We start from the raw sequence: 15112 nt of genomic DNA, 5'->3' as shown, positions 1-15112 counted from the left end.
CTATGTAGGGAGACCCTGTCTCTACAAATAATAAAAAATTGGCTGCGCATGGTGGCCTGTGCCTGTAGTCCCAGCTATCAGGAGACTGAGGTGGGAGAATCCCTTGAGCCTAGAAGGTGAAGCCTGCAGTGAACTGTAATCGCACCGCTGCACTTCAGCTTGGGTAACAGAGCAAGACCCTATTGCTCCTATTTCTCACTTTCTCTCTCCCTCCCTCTCTCTCTCTCTCTCTCTCTCACACACACACACACACACACACACACAGACAGAGAGAGAAAGAAAGAAAAAACAAAACTATGCAGAGATCCTTTTGTTCTTATTTTCTTTTTTTTGAGACGGAGTCTTGCCCTGTTGCCCAGGCTACAGTGGGGCGATCTCGGCTTACTACAACCTCCCTCTCCTGGGTTCAAGTGATTCTCCTGCCTCAGCCTCCCCAGTACACACACCACCACACCTGGCTAATTTTTTTCTATTTATAGTAGAGACGGGGTTTCACTGTGTTGCCCAAGCTGGTCTTGAACTGTAGATCTTTCTCCAGGCCTCCTCTTAGGGGGCATAAGCCTGGCTGTTGTTCTGGGAGCCTTATGGTGGGAGAGGGCTGGAGGCTCTCCCTTCTGTATGCAGTTTCACTTAATCTCTCTAAATGGTACCACTTCCTTGTCTTCAGTGGTACCCTGATGACCCACGTCTAGAGGCTCTTATTCATCCTGTCCGAAGAGTAAACCTCCAGTCTTCTACCTGGGTGGTGATGCAGCAGTTGCTTGCCTTGGGGAGGGAGACCAGTATTTCCTGATTTCAGCCCTTCCTCATGCTTACAACTTCAGAGGAAACTGGTATTTCCAATGGTTCCATTTTGGAGGGGATTCTTCAGTGGCTTGCCATCTGCAACACTCAGCATCCTCTAAGTCAGTTACTTCTCATTTGTCTTCTTTTCTTCTTCTAAAATTTTGTTGACTCTTCTAATCTGCTGTCTGTCTCTGCTTCTTTTTCCTTTGGAGCATCACTCTTCCTTGATCGTCAGTCTAAGAGGCAGTATCATATAGACTCTGCAGCCACACTGTCCAGGTTTGAGTTCTGAGTCTGCCACTTATTAGCTGTGAAAATGAGCAGCTTCCTTAAATGCTGGTGATTCTGTCTCATCTGTAAAATGGAGACCACCACCTATTTGAGTGTTGAGGATTCAGTTAGTTAATGTACTTCAAATAATCCTGTAGTAAATGCTCAGTAAGTTGTGTGTGTGTGTGTGTGTGTGTGTGTGTGTGTGTGTGTGTATACATATATATATTTTTTTCTTTCTTTCTTTCTTTTGAGACAGAGTCTTTCTCTGTTGCCCAGGCTGGAGTGCAGTGGTGCAATCTTGGCCCACTGCAACCTCCGCCTCCCAGGTTCAAGCGATTCTCCTGCCTCAGCCTCTGGAGTAGCTGGTATTACAGGCACATACCACCATGCCCAGCTAATTTTTGTAGAGACAAAGTTTTACCATGTTTGTCAGACTTGTGACCTCAAGTGATCCACCTGCCTTGGCCTCCCAGAGTGTTGGGATTACAGGTGTGAGCCACCAGCCACTGTCCCTGGCCAGTGGTATATATTTATTAATAATAATTTAATGGAGTTTCTTTTTTTTTTTTTTGAAACAGAGTCTCACTCTGTTGCCCAGCCTGGAATGCAGTGGTACAGTCTCAGCTCACTGCAGCCTCCACCTCCTGGGTTCAAACAATTCTCCTGCCTCAGCCTCCTGAGTAGCTGGGATTACAGACGTGTGCTATCATGCCCGGCTAATTTTTATATTTTTAGTAGAGACGGGGTTTCACCATGTTGGTCAGGCTGGTCTCAAACTCGACCTCGTGATCCACCTGCATCGGCTTCCCAAAGTGCTGGGATTACAGGTGTGAGCCACCGCGCCCAGTCATTTAATGGAGTTTCTAGGAGTGGAGATATGTTCATGTGTTCAACCTGCCATTTTGAGTTTGTTTTAGCTTCTGATGAACTTTGAATCATTTTACCTGAACAAAATGTTCATTGCTTTAAAAGACTGCCAGCCACTGCGCTACTTCAATAGCTGGCACTTTACAAATGAAGACCTAAGCCCAGAAGGGGGAGGGACTTGTCCAAGGTCACAGATTGAGTTCAGCAGAACTGGGACTGGACTCTTAGTCTCTGTATTCAGGATCAAGTGTTCTTTCTTTTTTTTTTGAGACAGAGTCTTGTTCTGTTGCCAGGCGCCAGGCTGGAGTGTAGTGGCGCGACCTCGGCTCACTACAACCTCCACCTCCCTGGTTGAAGCAATTCTCCTGCCTCAGCCTCCCGAGTAGCTGGGACCACAGGTGTGCGCCACCACACGTAGCTAATTTTTGTATTTTTTAGTAGAGATGGGGTTTCACCATGGTCTCAATCTCTTGACTTTGTGATCCGCCCGTCTCGGCCTCCCAAAGTGCTGGCATGAGCCACTGTGCCCAGCCCAAGTGTCCTTTCATACTCTCCTGTTGCTGCTTCTGTCACTGATGGTAAATGAACTGATTTTGGGGGCTACCACATGAATTAATTTACCTCAGGTCTACTGTATTCATCCTTAATGGCATATCATTTTTTCTCTCTTCCTGAATTTAGGGAAAATGTGAAAGTGAGTATTAGCAGGCATGCCACATTCTCAAAATTCACTGCCAACCCTTGAACCTAGGCTTCATTTCCTTTTTGGAAATATTTGAAATTTAAATTCATTGGGAGCCTGTCGGATAGTGAGGTAGAGGCATGACAGAAAAGAGTAATGTATTCATTAAAACAAAAAATCACGTTGTGTATCTCCGATGGCTTGAACCTGTTATGAGAAAAAGCCATGGTCCTTTCCTTGTCAAATCATTTTATCTTAAAAGTTAGGAGGATTGTAGTGCAAGACTTCTTGGCATACAGCTTGGCCTAGGTAGAGAGATTTGAGTCCACGGAAGCTCTCATCCCCTCTTCCCAGAGTTCAGTTTCGTTTCCTTTGCTCTGGGCTGCTAGGAGCCCAAGGCTCAGGCAGCATTGTCTGATTCATCTGGGTCTAGCCAGTTGGATACACTCCCTAGATTTAATGAGTTTTTTTCTTATTCATGAGATTTGGAGCCAGATTCATATATTTATTTTTTTCCCCAAGGCTTCTGTAGGCATCAAAATTCATGTGCGTATTTCTATTCTTCCTTTATCTCACACATTTATTTTCTTTTTGACTGACAGCAGAATGAGGTCACCATACCTGAGTATTATTCACAGGCCCATAAGCCTAGAGGAGAGAGGAGCTCCCTGTATAGACACACACCCTTTGTTTTGTAACCACTGATAAATGGTTCCTGAAAGATCTGCTGGCATTAGTCTTCTCAGCATTTTCCCAAGGCCCCTGCCAAGGTTTTGAACCTGGCTCTGAGAATTCAGTCCTCAGAAGGAAATGTTTTTTTCCATGGGTGAAAGGTACCGTATTAGAATGTTTCCTTGTGACCCACTAAATTTAGGTACACAGTTTTCATGAAATTGGCTTCAAGAGCTACACATCTGGAATCTTGTCTAATTTGTTGTCACTACTGGCTTTGTGATGAGAAAGTAGGTGGAGAAGGATATGAGGAAATGAAGAAAGGGCTTGTTGATGCATGCCATTTTTATGTTTTGTATAGTACAGTGAGTTACACAGCGTTAATTATAGAGCTAGAATAATCATATTAAAAGGAGCTACAGTCTGGGCACGGTGGCTCACACTGGTAATCTCAGCACTTTGGGAGGCGAAGTGGGAGGATCACTTGAGCCTGGGAGGTTGAGGCTGCATTGTGAGCCATGGTTGAGCCACTGTACTCCAGCCTGGGAACAGTGTGACTCTGTCTCAGAAAAAGAAAAAAAAGAATTGTAGAGGTTCTCTGTCAAAGCTATCATTTTTCATGTATACACATGGACAGAGAGTATGGAATGAATGGATACTGGCGGAGGGGTGAGGCGGAATGGGTGAGGAATGAGAAATTACTTACTGGGTACAATGTACATTATTCCGATGATGGTTACACTAAAAGCCCAGGCTTCACCACTATGCAATATATCCATGATCAAAACTGCACTTGTACCCCTAAATTTATACAAATAAGAAAATTTTTAAGCCATCATTTTACAGATGTAAAAAAACCCTGAGACTTAGAGCTATTAAGGGATTTGCCCATGGCACAAAGCTCTATCCGCTGAGATCTAACACAGCTGTTTATTGGTAGAAGCCATGCTTTTACATCCTGTCAGATTATTCACCTGCCTTGCTGATGTTATGAAGCAGAGTAGGGAACAAAGCATCCTTAGTGTCATTCTCGAGCACAGAGGGCAGTGATGTGAATGTCCAGATGCCACACCAACATTTTATTTCAGGAGAGAAGAAAGATGCAGGCTTTTTATACTAGTCTTCTAGCCATACGAACTCTTGACTGATTTTTGAAATGACATTGTATTGGATAACTTGTGCTTCTGAATATTGTTCATTCCCAAGGTTTTCTACTGACATTTTTCATGTAGTTAGGTTTCTCTCTCTCTATGTAGTTAGCTTTGTCTTTCTGTCTCTCTCTCTCTTTTTTTTTTTCTTGAGACTTTTATGTCACCCAGGCTGTAGTACGGTGGTAGGATCACAGCTCACTGCAGCCTCAAACTCGCTGGCTCAAGCCATCCTCCCACCTCAGCCTCCCAAGTAGCTGGGACCACAGGTATACGCCACCACGCCTGGCTAATTTTGTTTTTTTTGTAGAGATGGTGCCTTACTTTGTTGCCTAGGCTCGTCTCAAACTCCTGGGCTCAAGTGATCCTCCTGCCTCAGCCTCCCAAAGTACTGGGATTACAGGCATGAACCACCACACCTGGCCCAGCCTTGTCTCCCTTTTAATGAGCAATCAGAACTTAGAGGAAGAACATGCTCCTTGAGGAGCATAGCACTTGTTATAAGAATTTCATATCATCAAAAATTCAGTTGTTTTTTTTTTTTGGGACGGAGTTTCACTCTTGTTACCCAGGCTGGAGTGCAATGGCGCGATCTCGGCTCACCGCAACCTCCGCCTCCTGGGTTCAGGCAATTCTCCTGCCTCAGCCTCCTGAGTGGCTGGGATTACAGGCACGCGTCACCATGCCCAGCTAATTTTTTGTATTTTTAGTAGAGATGGGGTTTCACTGTGTTGACCAGGATGGTCTCGATCTCTTGACCTCGTGATCCACCCGCCTCGGCCTCCCAAAGTGCTGGGATTACAGGCTTGAGCCACCGCGCCCGGCCCCAAAAATTCAGTTTTAATCTCTTTCTGTTGAAGTTATGTTGGGGATAATGCCGTCAAATTTGTACACCAATTAAGTGAATTAGAGAGCTTGATGCTGGCTGACATGAGGGTGGCAAAGAGAGTTGGACGTACAATCTGAACTATCCGTTACCAACAAAGCAACATTCACCATGTTCACCCTATGGCTTCTGCAGCTTGGCTGGCTGGCTGGCTGGCTCGCCGGCTTACCATGTACGTTTAAGAAGCCTGTACTCAGGGATATTTCTTAACTGCAGACAGTTCCTTTATTATTCTGTACGTGAGACTCCATTGTTTGCCTGTTAGCCCCACTTGGTTTAGCTTGTAAGCTAGTTGATGGAAGATGAGACCACTTTGTGTTTCTAAAAGTATGTTCTTCCTTGCCCTTCCCAAATTACAAGCATGGCATCTACCTTTCTACTTTCGACCTGTTGAGTATTGGCACTCTCACTGCCTCTTTGGCATGGAACCAGCCAGCTGGCCTGTGGTTAGCTTAGGAAGACCTTAGGAAGAACATCCAAGGAGCTGATTACATCATTCTTTTTTCCAACTGGGGACAAAACTGGGTGAACCAAGGTGTGTGAACTAAGAGTTGACAAACATTTTCTGTTAAGGACCAGATAGTAAATATTTAAGTATTCGTGGGTAATATAGTTTCAGTTGTAGCTACATAACTGATGCTGTAGTGCAAAAGCAGCTATACTCAATATATAAATGAATGGGTGTGCTGTGTTCCAGTGAAATGTTACAAAAGAAGCATGAGCTGAAGCTGTTGGCTACAGTTTACTGATCTCTGTTATATACTGATAGGGCCTCTAAGGCTTTTGGAATAGGTTACAGTTATTTATTGCCCTAGCATATACTTCTGTAGTTTCAACACAGTACTTAGGAATTGAAACATTTCTTGTTAAAGAATACAAATGAACCAGAAGTGAAAAAAATTTTCTTAGCTTACTGCAGGTGATCATGGGACTATACTCATTAGTGAGTGAATAAGTGACATATAAATTACTGTTAAATTTAGCATCTCATTTGTAAAGCCTTGGAGCTCTGCTGGAACTTGAAGCAGAATGTTTCCAAAGTCTTAACTAAAGACGCCATGCCCTCTTTCTATCTCAGTGGAAGCTGAGGATGCTTAGCTGCTTGCGGAATGGCAGACCAGAGGGGACCCTGATGGCTCTTATGTTCCAGTGGAACAGATAATTGGTGTTCAAGGCCTTGAAGGTAAAGGTCAGAGCTTAGGCTTTTGGCAGGCAAAATAGAGGATCCGTAGTTCAAATATGACCCAATATAATGGTATGTGTGGGCAGAGTGTTTTGAATAGCTGATCAGAACGCAAAAATGCTTTTCACGCCTGTAATCCCAGCACTTTGGGAGGCTGACCAACATGGCGAAACTCCATCTCTACTAAAAGTACAAAATTAGCTGGGCATGGTGGTGCATGCCTGTAGTCCCAGCTATTCGGGAGGCTGACGCAGGAGAATTGCTTGAACCTGGGAGGTGGAGGTTGTGGTGAGCCGAGATTGTGCCATTGCACTCCGGCCTGGGCAACAGGAGTGAAACCCTGTCCCAAAAAGAAAAAAAAAATGCTTTTCAAAAAATAAGCTCAAGAACAGATAGATACTTGTACACCAATGTTCATAGCAGCATTATTCACAATAGCCAAAAGGTGGAAGCAACCCAAGGGTCTACCAGGATAAACAAAATACAGTATATGGCAGGACACAGTGGCTCATACCTGTAATCCCAGCACTTTGGGAGCCCAAGGCAGGCAAATGGCATGAATCCAGGAGTTCAAGACCAGCCTGGGAAACATGACAACACCTTTTCTCTACAAAAAATGCAAATATTAGCCAGGCGTGGTGGTGCCTGCCCATAGTCCTAGCTACTTGGGAGGCTGAGGTGCAAGGATCACCTGAACCCCGGAAAGTCAAGGCTGCAGTGAGCCATGATTACACCGCTGTGCTCCAGCCTGGGCAACAGCAAAACTATCTCAAAAAAAAGTATATACATTCAGTGAAATATTATTTAGCCTTTAAAAGGAAGGAAATTCTGCTGTGACATGGATGAACCTTGAAGACATTACACTAAGTGAAGTAAGCCAGTTGCAAAAGGAGAAATGTTGTGTGATTCCACTTATGTGAGCTACCTAGAATAGTAAAATTCATGAAGACAGAAATAGAGTAGTGGATGCCAGGGGCCGGGAGGAGGGGGTAAATGGAGAGTTACTGTTTAATGGGTACAGTTTCAGTTTGGGGGGATGAAAAATTCTGGAGATGGATAGTGGTGATGGTTGTAGAATGTACTTAATGCCACAGAACTGTACACTTAAACATGGCAAATTGTATGTTATTTATATTTAATCCAGTGTTCAAAAGATAGATAATTAGCTAAAGACTTGTTACCACGTGGGCGAGAGAGATTGCTTATAAGTGCTTTGTGACTGTAGACACTAAAAACAGAATTTGTCTCTGCATTCAAACCCAATGATTAGAAACATCTGATGCTAAGGAGTAATCTTTCCTACTCTGTTTTTGTATTATGGTGCCTCAGCTGTTAAGAGTCAAATTATATTAGCTCAGCCCTGTAGCTGCACTTCAAGTGGTCACTTAAAAGGAATTGCCTTCTAAGAGGTACATATACAGGAGATGCGGATGTCTTGTGAGCTTATTTTTCATAAGTTGATTTGTAAACTCTAAATGTCATGTAACCTTGACAGACCTATTCTGAGGACCTGCAAAACAAGCCATGCTAACTTGTCTTCCAAGTAAAGGTGTGTTGGTGTCCTCTGCAAATTACAAATACATTTGTCCTGTGGGTCCTCATACTCATTATGTCTAAAATGAACATCCTTGCTCATCTTTTGTTTCCTGTGTGTAAGGAGGGCACACAATCCATCTAGTCATGCAAGTTGACTTTGGCCCATCCTCTCTTACGTGTATTTTGTGACATTACAATAGTAATTATATAATTATTTATAGTGTTGTAACTTCATGAGAGCAGGGCTGTGACTGAATTATTTACTGAGGTATCCACATAATAGGTGCTCAGTAAGCCACTGTTCTAATTGAGATCCTCTTCATCTTTTACCTAACGCAGGGTTTCTTTAACTTTACTAGCATGTTGAGAGAATTCTTTTTTTTTTTTTTTTTTTTTTTTTTTGGGGACGGAGTTTCGCTCGTTACCCAGGCTGGAGTGCAATGGCGCAATCTCGGCTCACCACAACCTCCACCTACTGGGTTCAAGCGATTCTTCTGCCTCAGCCTCCTGAGTGGCTGGAATTACAGGCATGTGTCACCATGCCTGGCTAATTTTGTATTTTTAGTAGAGACGGAGTTTCATCATGTTGGCCAGGCTGGTCTCAAACCCTCGACCTCAGGTGCTCCACCCGCCTCGGCCTCCCAAAGTGCTAGGCTTACAGGTGTGAGCCACTGCACCCGGCCTTGAGAGAATTCTTACTGACTCTCTAGGGAATGAACCTTATGCTGCTCACAGATTGTTTTTCCTCAGGCTTAGCTCTGATCTTGTTCTGCTCTGAGTGCTTTCTCATTTCATTTTCATTCAACAGGATGCTCAGCAGGTATGTCAGCACCTTCCAAGTGCCAAGCACTGTTCTAGGTGCCGGGGGTGCAGCAGTGAGCAGAGTAGGCCAAGCCTTTTTGAGTAGGAACTTACATTCTAGTGGAGTGGCAGACAATAAAGAGATGGAAGATGTCCAGTGGTGTTCAGTGCCATAAAGAAAAGTAAAGCAGGAGCCAGCCTCTCTGAATAGAGATCTAAATGAAGTGAGGGAGCAGTCCACGAGGATATCTGAAAGCAGAATATCCTAGGCAGAGGGAAGAGTAAGCACAGAGCCCTGAGGCAGGAGTACACTTGGTGTTTTGGAGAAACAGCAAGAAGCCAGAATGGTAAGAGTGACCATGGAGAAAAGTGGAAGGACATGAGGTCAGAGAAGCAGCCGCCCGGGTCCAGCACAGTTCCTTGCATGGTACAGTATGGCTCAGTAAATACCTTGTGAATGAATGCATGAAACCAAGATATGTATCTATGAATGAAGGGTCAAGGCCAGGTGTTAGAGATAAGTAAGATATAGAAAGGGTGCATATTGCATGGTTCTTGAAGACAGCACTGCATTTCGCTTGCACTGTCCCCTTCCTGCGGTTTAGGAGAGATGATGATAATGGCCAGAGCCAAAAGACAAATTCTGACTTGTTTTTGAAGGAAATTCTATTCTGCACACAGTGACAATCAGAGGTTAGAAACTTGTCAGCAGAGTCGAGCCGAGCTGCTTAGTTCTTGGTTGCTGTAAACGGTGCCTCTTCCTCCTGTGAGGGAAATCTTGTGTTTTGCATGTATATGGCCTAGCATTTTAAGTAATCAAGATGTCTGAGGGGTAATGGGAATGCAGGAGCAGCAGGTGGTGGCTGGTTTTCTGTAGGATTTAGGAGAGGACTGCTGATTTAACTGAATCTCTGATTATTCTAAGCTGCTCATAGAAATCCGCCAGTCACTGCCGTCTCAGACGTCAGAGGGAGAAGCTTAAGCATGTTCTGTGGCTGACAGCCATTCTGGTTGACTTCTCTAAGACTGCCAGCTGTATTCTTGAGATTCAGAGTTCTGCAGACGTGGCCCCTCTCTGCTCTTCTCCCCTGCTTATCCATGGTGTCCTCCTGCATCAGCTCTCCTCTGGGGCTTTGCTCTAGTGTTCCTTTGGCTTAGAGTATCTGCTTACGTCTGCCAAGCGGGGCCTTATCCTATCCATGTTTCAGGCTTTCTTCCATATTTTCTTCCTTTCCTTTCTTTTCTTTTTCTTTCTTCCCTTCCTTTCCCCTTCTCTTTCTCCTTTTTTTTTTCTTTTTTCTTTCTTCAGGGTCTCGCTCTTGCCCAAGCTGGTGTAGTGGTGCAGTCATAGTTCATTGTAACCTCGAATTCCTGGGCTCAAGTGATCTTTCCATCTCAGCTTTCCGAGTAGCTGGAACTACAGGTGTGTGCCACCACACTGTTAATTTTTTTTTTTTTTTTTGGTAGCAGGCTGGTCTCAAACTCCTGACCTCAAGCAATCCTCACACCTTGGCCTCACAAAGTGCTGTGTAGCCACTGTGCCTGGCCCCTTCCATGTTTTCTTTTCTCAGGGGACCCATGCTATCTTTCTTGTGCTCTGTCCTATCACAGTGGGGGGCTGTGTGCAGTCCCATCCCTCTGAAGACAGTCTTCTCATACTCCTCCAGGTGTACTTCATCCCCCTTTCTTCCATTGTACCTTAACCCCTCACTACTCAGTGTTGTTATTGGACTAATAGCATCAGCATCACCTGGGTGGGGGCCTGTTCAAAGTGCAGAATTTCAGGCCCCACTTCAGACCTACTGAATTAGAATCTGCTGCTTCTTACATCCTGTGCACACTAAAGTTTGAGAAGCATTGCCATCACACATTGCTCCTACTCACCTTACCATTCTGAACAGGATGTAGATATGTTAGAGTGTTGTTGTTCCCCTCTAGAGGTTGAACTCCTGAATCCTGAGCCATCTCTTATCTAGTATAGTTCTTAGCATGTTTCAAGTACTTAAAAGTATTTACTGAATCACCCTAACCAACCCCTGACATTATGTTTGAGATGCTTCTTCAGTTAATGCTACAGAAGTGCACTTCACTGTGCTTGGTACTTTGTAGGTGCATGAGACAGCCTGCTGTGAATGGGAGTCAGCCTCTGTCTTTGGCATTTATAGATGAGGGGGAAGATGGATATGCACCAATTATTAATAATTATGAGATAAGGCAGAGTCTGATGAATTCTCCAACTGCATAGGCACCACCAGAGGCCTAAGGGGACATCAAAGGAGTTGCCCATATTTACAGTTCTGACCGTTTCATGGAAAGGATGGTATTTAGTTGGTACATTGCAAGATTAATAGGACTTTGACAGACAGGCACAGTGGAAAGAGGCATTCCAGGCTAGGGGAGAGTGTCAGGGACCCAGGCAAGAAAGTGCACCTATACCATTTCTCACATGAGTAAGACATACGGGAGCAAGGTGGAAGGTGGGATTGGAGAGGTAGGTTGAGTGTGAACTCCTTAAATTTTCATGGTGAGGAGTCTAGACTGTTAAGACACACCTGCAAATCAGTTGAAGTTGGTGCAGTTACATGTTCAGCGGTTCCTGAGGGCTCTGCCCTCTCATCTTCCTCCCTCTGCTCTCATTTGACCTTGCTGGTTATGGGTGATAGAAAGTTGGGAGGGTTTAGAAGAAGTGGGAAACAGCCTGAATGTTTTAGCCAGCTGTTTATATGGGACTGGATCCCCAAGTCCGTTTTTAGTGTCAGCTGGTCAGCTACTTCCTTCCTCACTCCCTTCCTGTGTTACCACCTAGTGGGGTACCCTAAAGCAGAGAGACCAAAGCTTACAGGTGTGAGCCACTGTGCCCGGCCTCGTTGTGATTCCGTCAACCGTGTTCAAAGAGTGTGCTCTAAAATGCCATCAAAACCGCAGACTGAGCCAGTATGTTTCATTATACTTGCCATCAGTTTCTTAACCCCAAGGGTTTGTGAGGACTCATCATTTCTGCTTGTGGTAGTATTATATGAATGTGTATCTCTCTGCTGATATTCCAGGCTGGCAGCCAGGTGATCAGCATTCAAGGTGAAAGAAGAATCTTCCCACTTCCATTTCCTTATACGCCATCTTGTTAGAAACCCACAAAGTAGCTAGTGTGGTTTGTTTATTTCTTCAGGACTGGGAATACACTGTTACCCTGGGAGTCAAGCCCTCTGCAGATTTACCTTAAGCCTCACCATCTTATTCTTGAGCCTTTTACTTCAGCCAACTGAATTTTCAGATGAGATGAGAGGGTCATGCTTTTTCCACCTTTGAGCCCCCACTTTGACCAGCTTTGCCACTCCTGAGCCAGAAGGTCAACAGTTAAAAAGAAGTAAAATTCATCAGAAATTTTGTTGCTTGTTTATATCTCAGATGAAGCCTATTTTTAGAGAAATAGGCTTTAGAATTCATTAAGTACAACTCAGTATGAGGCACTGTGTTAAGTACTAGGATATAACTTTCTTTTCTTTGGGAAGAATGTTCAGTCTGGATGCAGAGACATTCATTAGGGACAATATAATGTGTGCTATAGTGGAGGCTTGTACCACGTGCCACAGGAAGGAGAGAGCTGACTGCCTGGAAGTCAGAGAGGCCCCTCAGTGGAGGGAACCTTTGAGCTGAATCTTCAAAGATAAGGAATAATTCACTGGGCATAAAAATGAGGGAATAAGAATCCAACCGTATAGAACAAGACAATTTCTGGGAATTGCCAACAGTTTAGAAGAGAGTCATGGAGGAGGATAAAACTGGATTGGGGCCAGGTGCAGCAGCTCACACCTATAATCCCAACACTTTGGGAGGCTAATGCAAGAGGATGCCTTGAAGCCAGGAGTTCAAGACCAGCCTGGGTAACAAAGTAAGACCCCATCGCTACCAAAAATTTAAAAATTAGCCAAGCACATTGGCATGTGCCTATAGTCCCAGCTACTTGGAAGGATTGCTGAAGCTCAGGAGTTCGAGGCTACAGTGAGTTATGATTGTGTCACTGCACTCCAGCTTGGGCAAGAGTAAGACCCTGTCTCTAAAAAAATGAAGAAAAAGAAAAAATAAACTGTTTAGGGTTTGGATCTGATTTGTAGGCAGTAGGGAGCCTCCCAAAATGGGGATTGACATGACCAGACTTGACTCATTCTGAAACAGCATTTATTCAACAAGTACTGAATATTAATTGCCTGACGATTCCAGGAAACATGAAATATACAAAGATTGCCCCTTCGGTGGAGCTCATGTTTTAGTAAGGATAGGTAAGTTAGTTATATCAGGCCACCACTATTTGCTCTTGTCAAGGTTACTAACGACCTTCAAAGTACAGAGCTAATTCATAACCACACAGATCTCCATGTACCACCCTTTATAGTCACATTCAGCCCCCTCCCACCCACCAAAATCTCTGACAACCATGAATTTGTTGTCTCTCATTTTGAAAATGTTATATAAATGAAATAGAGTTCATGATCTTTTTTCACCCAGCCTAATGCCCATGAGGTCCATCCAAGTTATCGTGTGTTTTGATCTTTTTTTCTTTATATTTCTGAATAGTAGTCCATGATATGGTTGTACCATAATTTTTTTAATCATTTCCAACCACTGAAGGACATTTTTCCAGTTTTGGGGTATTATGAATAAAGCTGCTGTGAATATTCATGTACAGGATTTGGGGTGAATTTGTTTTCATTTCTCTGGAATAAATGCCCAAGAGTAGAATTGCTATATCATACTGTTTATGCATTTTTAGTTTTAGAAGAAATTGTGAAACTATTTTCCAGAGTAGCGATATCATTTTGCATTCCTATTGGCATATAGGAGTATGATGGTTAAATTTTATGTGTCATCTTGGCTAGGCAGTGGTGCCCAGTTGTTGGGTCAAGCACCGGTCAAGATGTTGCTGTGAAGATATTGTTTTAGATGTGATTAACATTTAAATTAATAGACTTTAGTTGAGTGCAGTGGTGTGTGCCTATAATCCCAGCTGCTTGGGAAGCTGAGGCAGGATTGCTTGAGCCCAGGAGTTTGAAACCAACTTGGGCAACATAGTGAGACCCCATCTCATTTAGAAATAATAATAAATTAGTAGACTTTCAATAAAGTCAATTACCTTCCATAGTGTGGATGGGCCTCATCCAGTCTGTATAAGGTCTTAAAGAGCAGAAACTGAGCCTTCTCCTGGAGAAGCAGTTCTGCCTCAAGATTGCAAAATAGGCTGGGTGCAGTGGCTCACTCCTGTGATCCCAATACTTTGGGAGGCTGAGGTGAGAAGATTTCTTGAGCCTAGGAGTTTGAGACCAGCACAGGCAACATAGTGAGACCCTGTCTCCACAAAAAATAGAAAAATTAGCCAGATGTTATGGCACACACCTTTAATCCCAGCTACTCAGAAGACTGAGGCAGTAGGATTTATTGAGCCTGAGAGGTCCAAAGTGCAGTGAGCCATGATTGCACCATTGCACTCCAGCCTGCGTGACAGAATGAGATCCTGTCTCAAAAAAAAAAAAAAAAAAAAAAAAAAAAAAAAAAAGAAAGAAAAGAAAAGATTGCAAGATAAAAACCTACCTAAGTTGCCTGCCTGCTCACTTGCCCTGCAGATTTCTGACTCAAGACCGTAACATCAAATCTTATCTGAATCTCCAGCTTGCAAGCCCACACTGTATATTTTGGATTTGCTAGCCCCCGCAATTACATGAGCCAATTCCTTAAAAATAAATTTCTTTCTGTCTCCCCCCACCTCCTCCCCCTCTCACTCTCTCACTCTCTGCCCTTCTATCTTTCCCTTCTCCATTTCCTTTTTCCCTCCTGCTGTCTTCCCCTTTTCCTTTCTCTCCCCCTCTCTCACTCTTCTCCCTCACCTTCTCTCCCCACCTCCCTATTTTTCTCCCTCCGACTTTCTTCCCCTCTCTTCCCTTTAGTTCTGTTTCTCTGGAAAACCCTGACTAATTTGAGTGACCCAATTCTTTTGCATCCTCACCAGCATTTATATATATCCTGTATGATCTGCATATGTACCCCAGAACCTAAAATACAATAAAAAATATATACATATATATATATATATATACTTTTAAATTCTCTTTATTTTTATTTCTTAGTAGAGATGGGTTTTGCCATGTTGCCCAAGCTGGTCTTGAACTCCTGGGCTCAAGACCAGCTGGGATTATAGGCATGAACCACCACACCCAGCCTAGCATTTTGTATTATCACTGTTTTTTATTTTAGCCATTCTGTGAAATCTCATTGTGATTTTTTTTTTT

The 15112-nt window shown here is 43.7% G+C and overlaps 1 protein-coding gene across 3 annotated transcripts in view; it reads left to right on the top strand.

Annotated features, from left to right (window-relative positions):
- Nucleotides 1-15112, top strand: part of KLHL18 (kelch like family member 18) — a 65568-nt gene that overhangs the window by 1328 nt on the left and 49128 nt on the right. The window lies entirely within an intron of this gene.

The sequence above is a fragment of the Cebus imitator genome, unplaced genomic scaffold (genome assembly GCF_001604975.1).
Source record: "Cebus imitator isolate Cc_AM_T3 unplaced genomic scaffold, Cebus_imitator-1.0 Scaffold0, whole genome shotgun sequence".
Classification (NCBI taxonomy): Eukaryota; Metazoa; Chordata; class Mammalia; order Primates; family Cebidae; genus Cebus; species Cebus imitator.
Note: the sequence above shows the minus strand (reverse complement) of the source record. Positions and strands in the feature narration are given on the sequence as shown.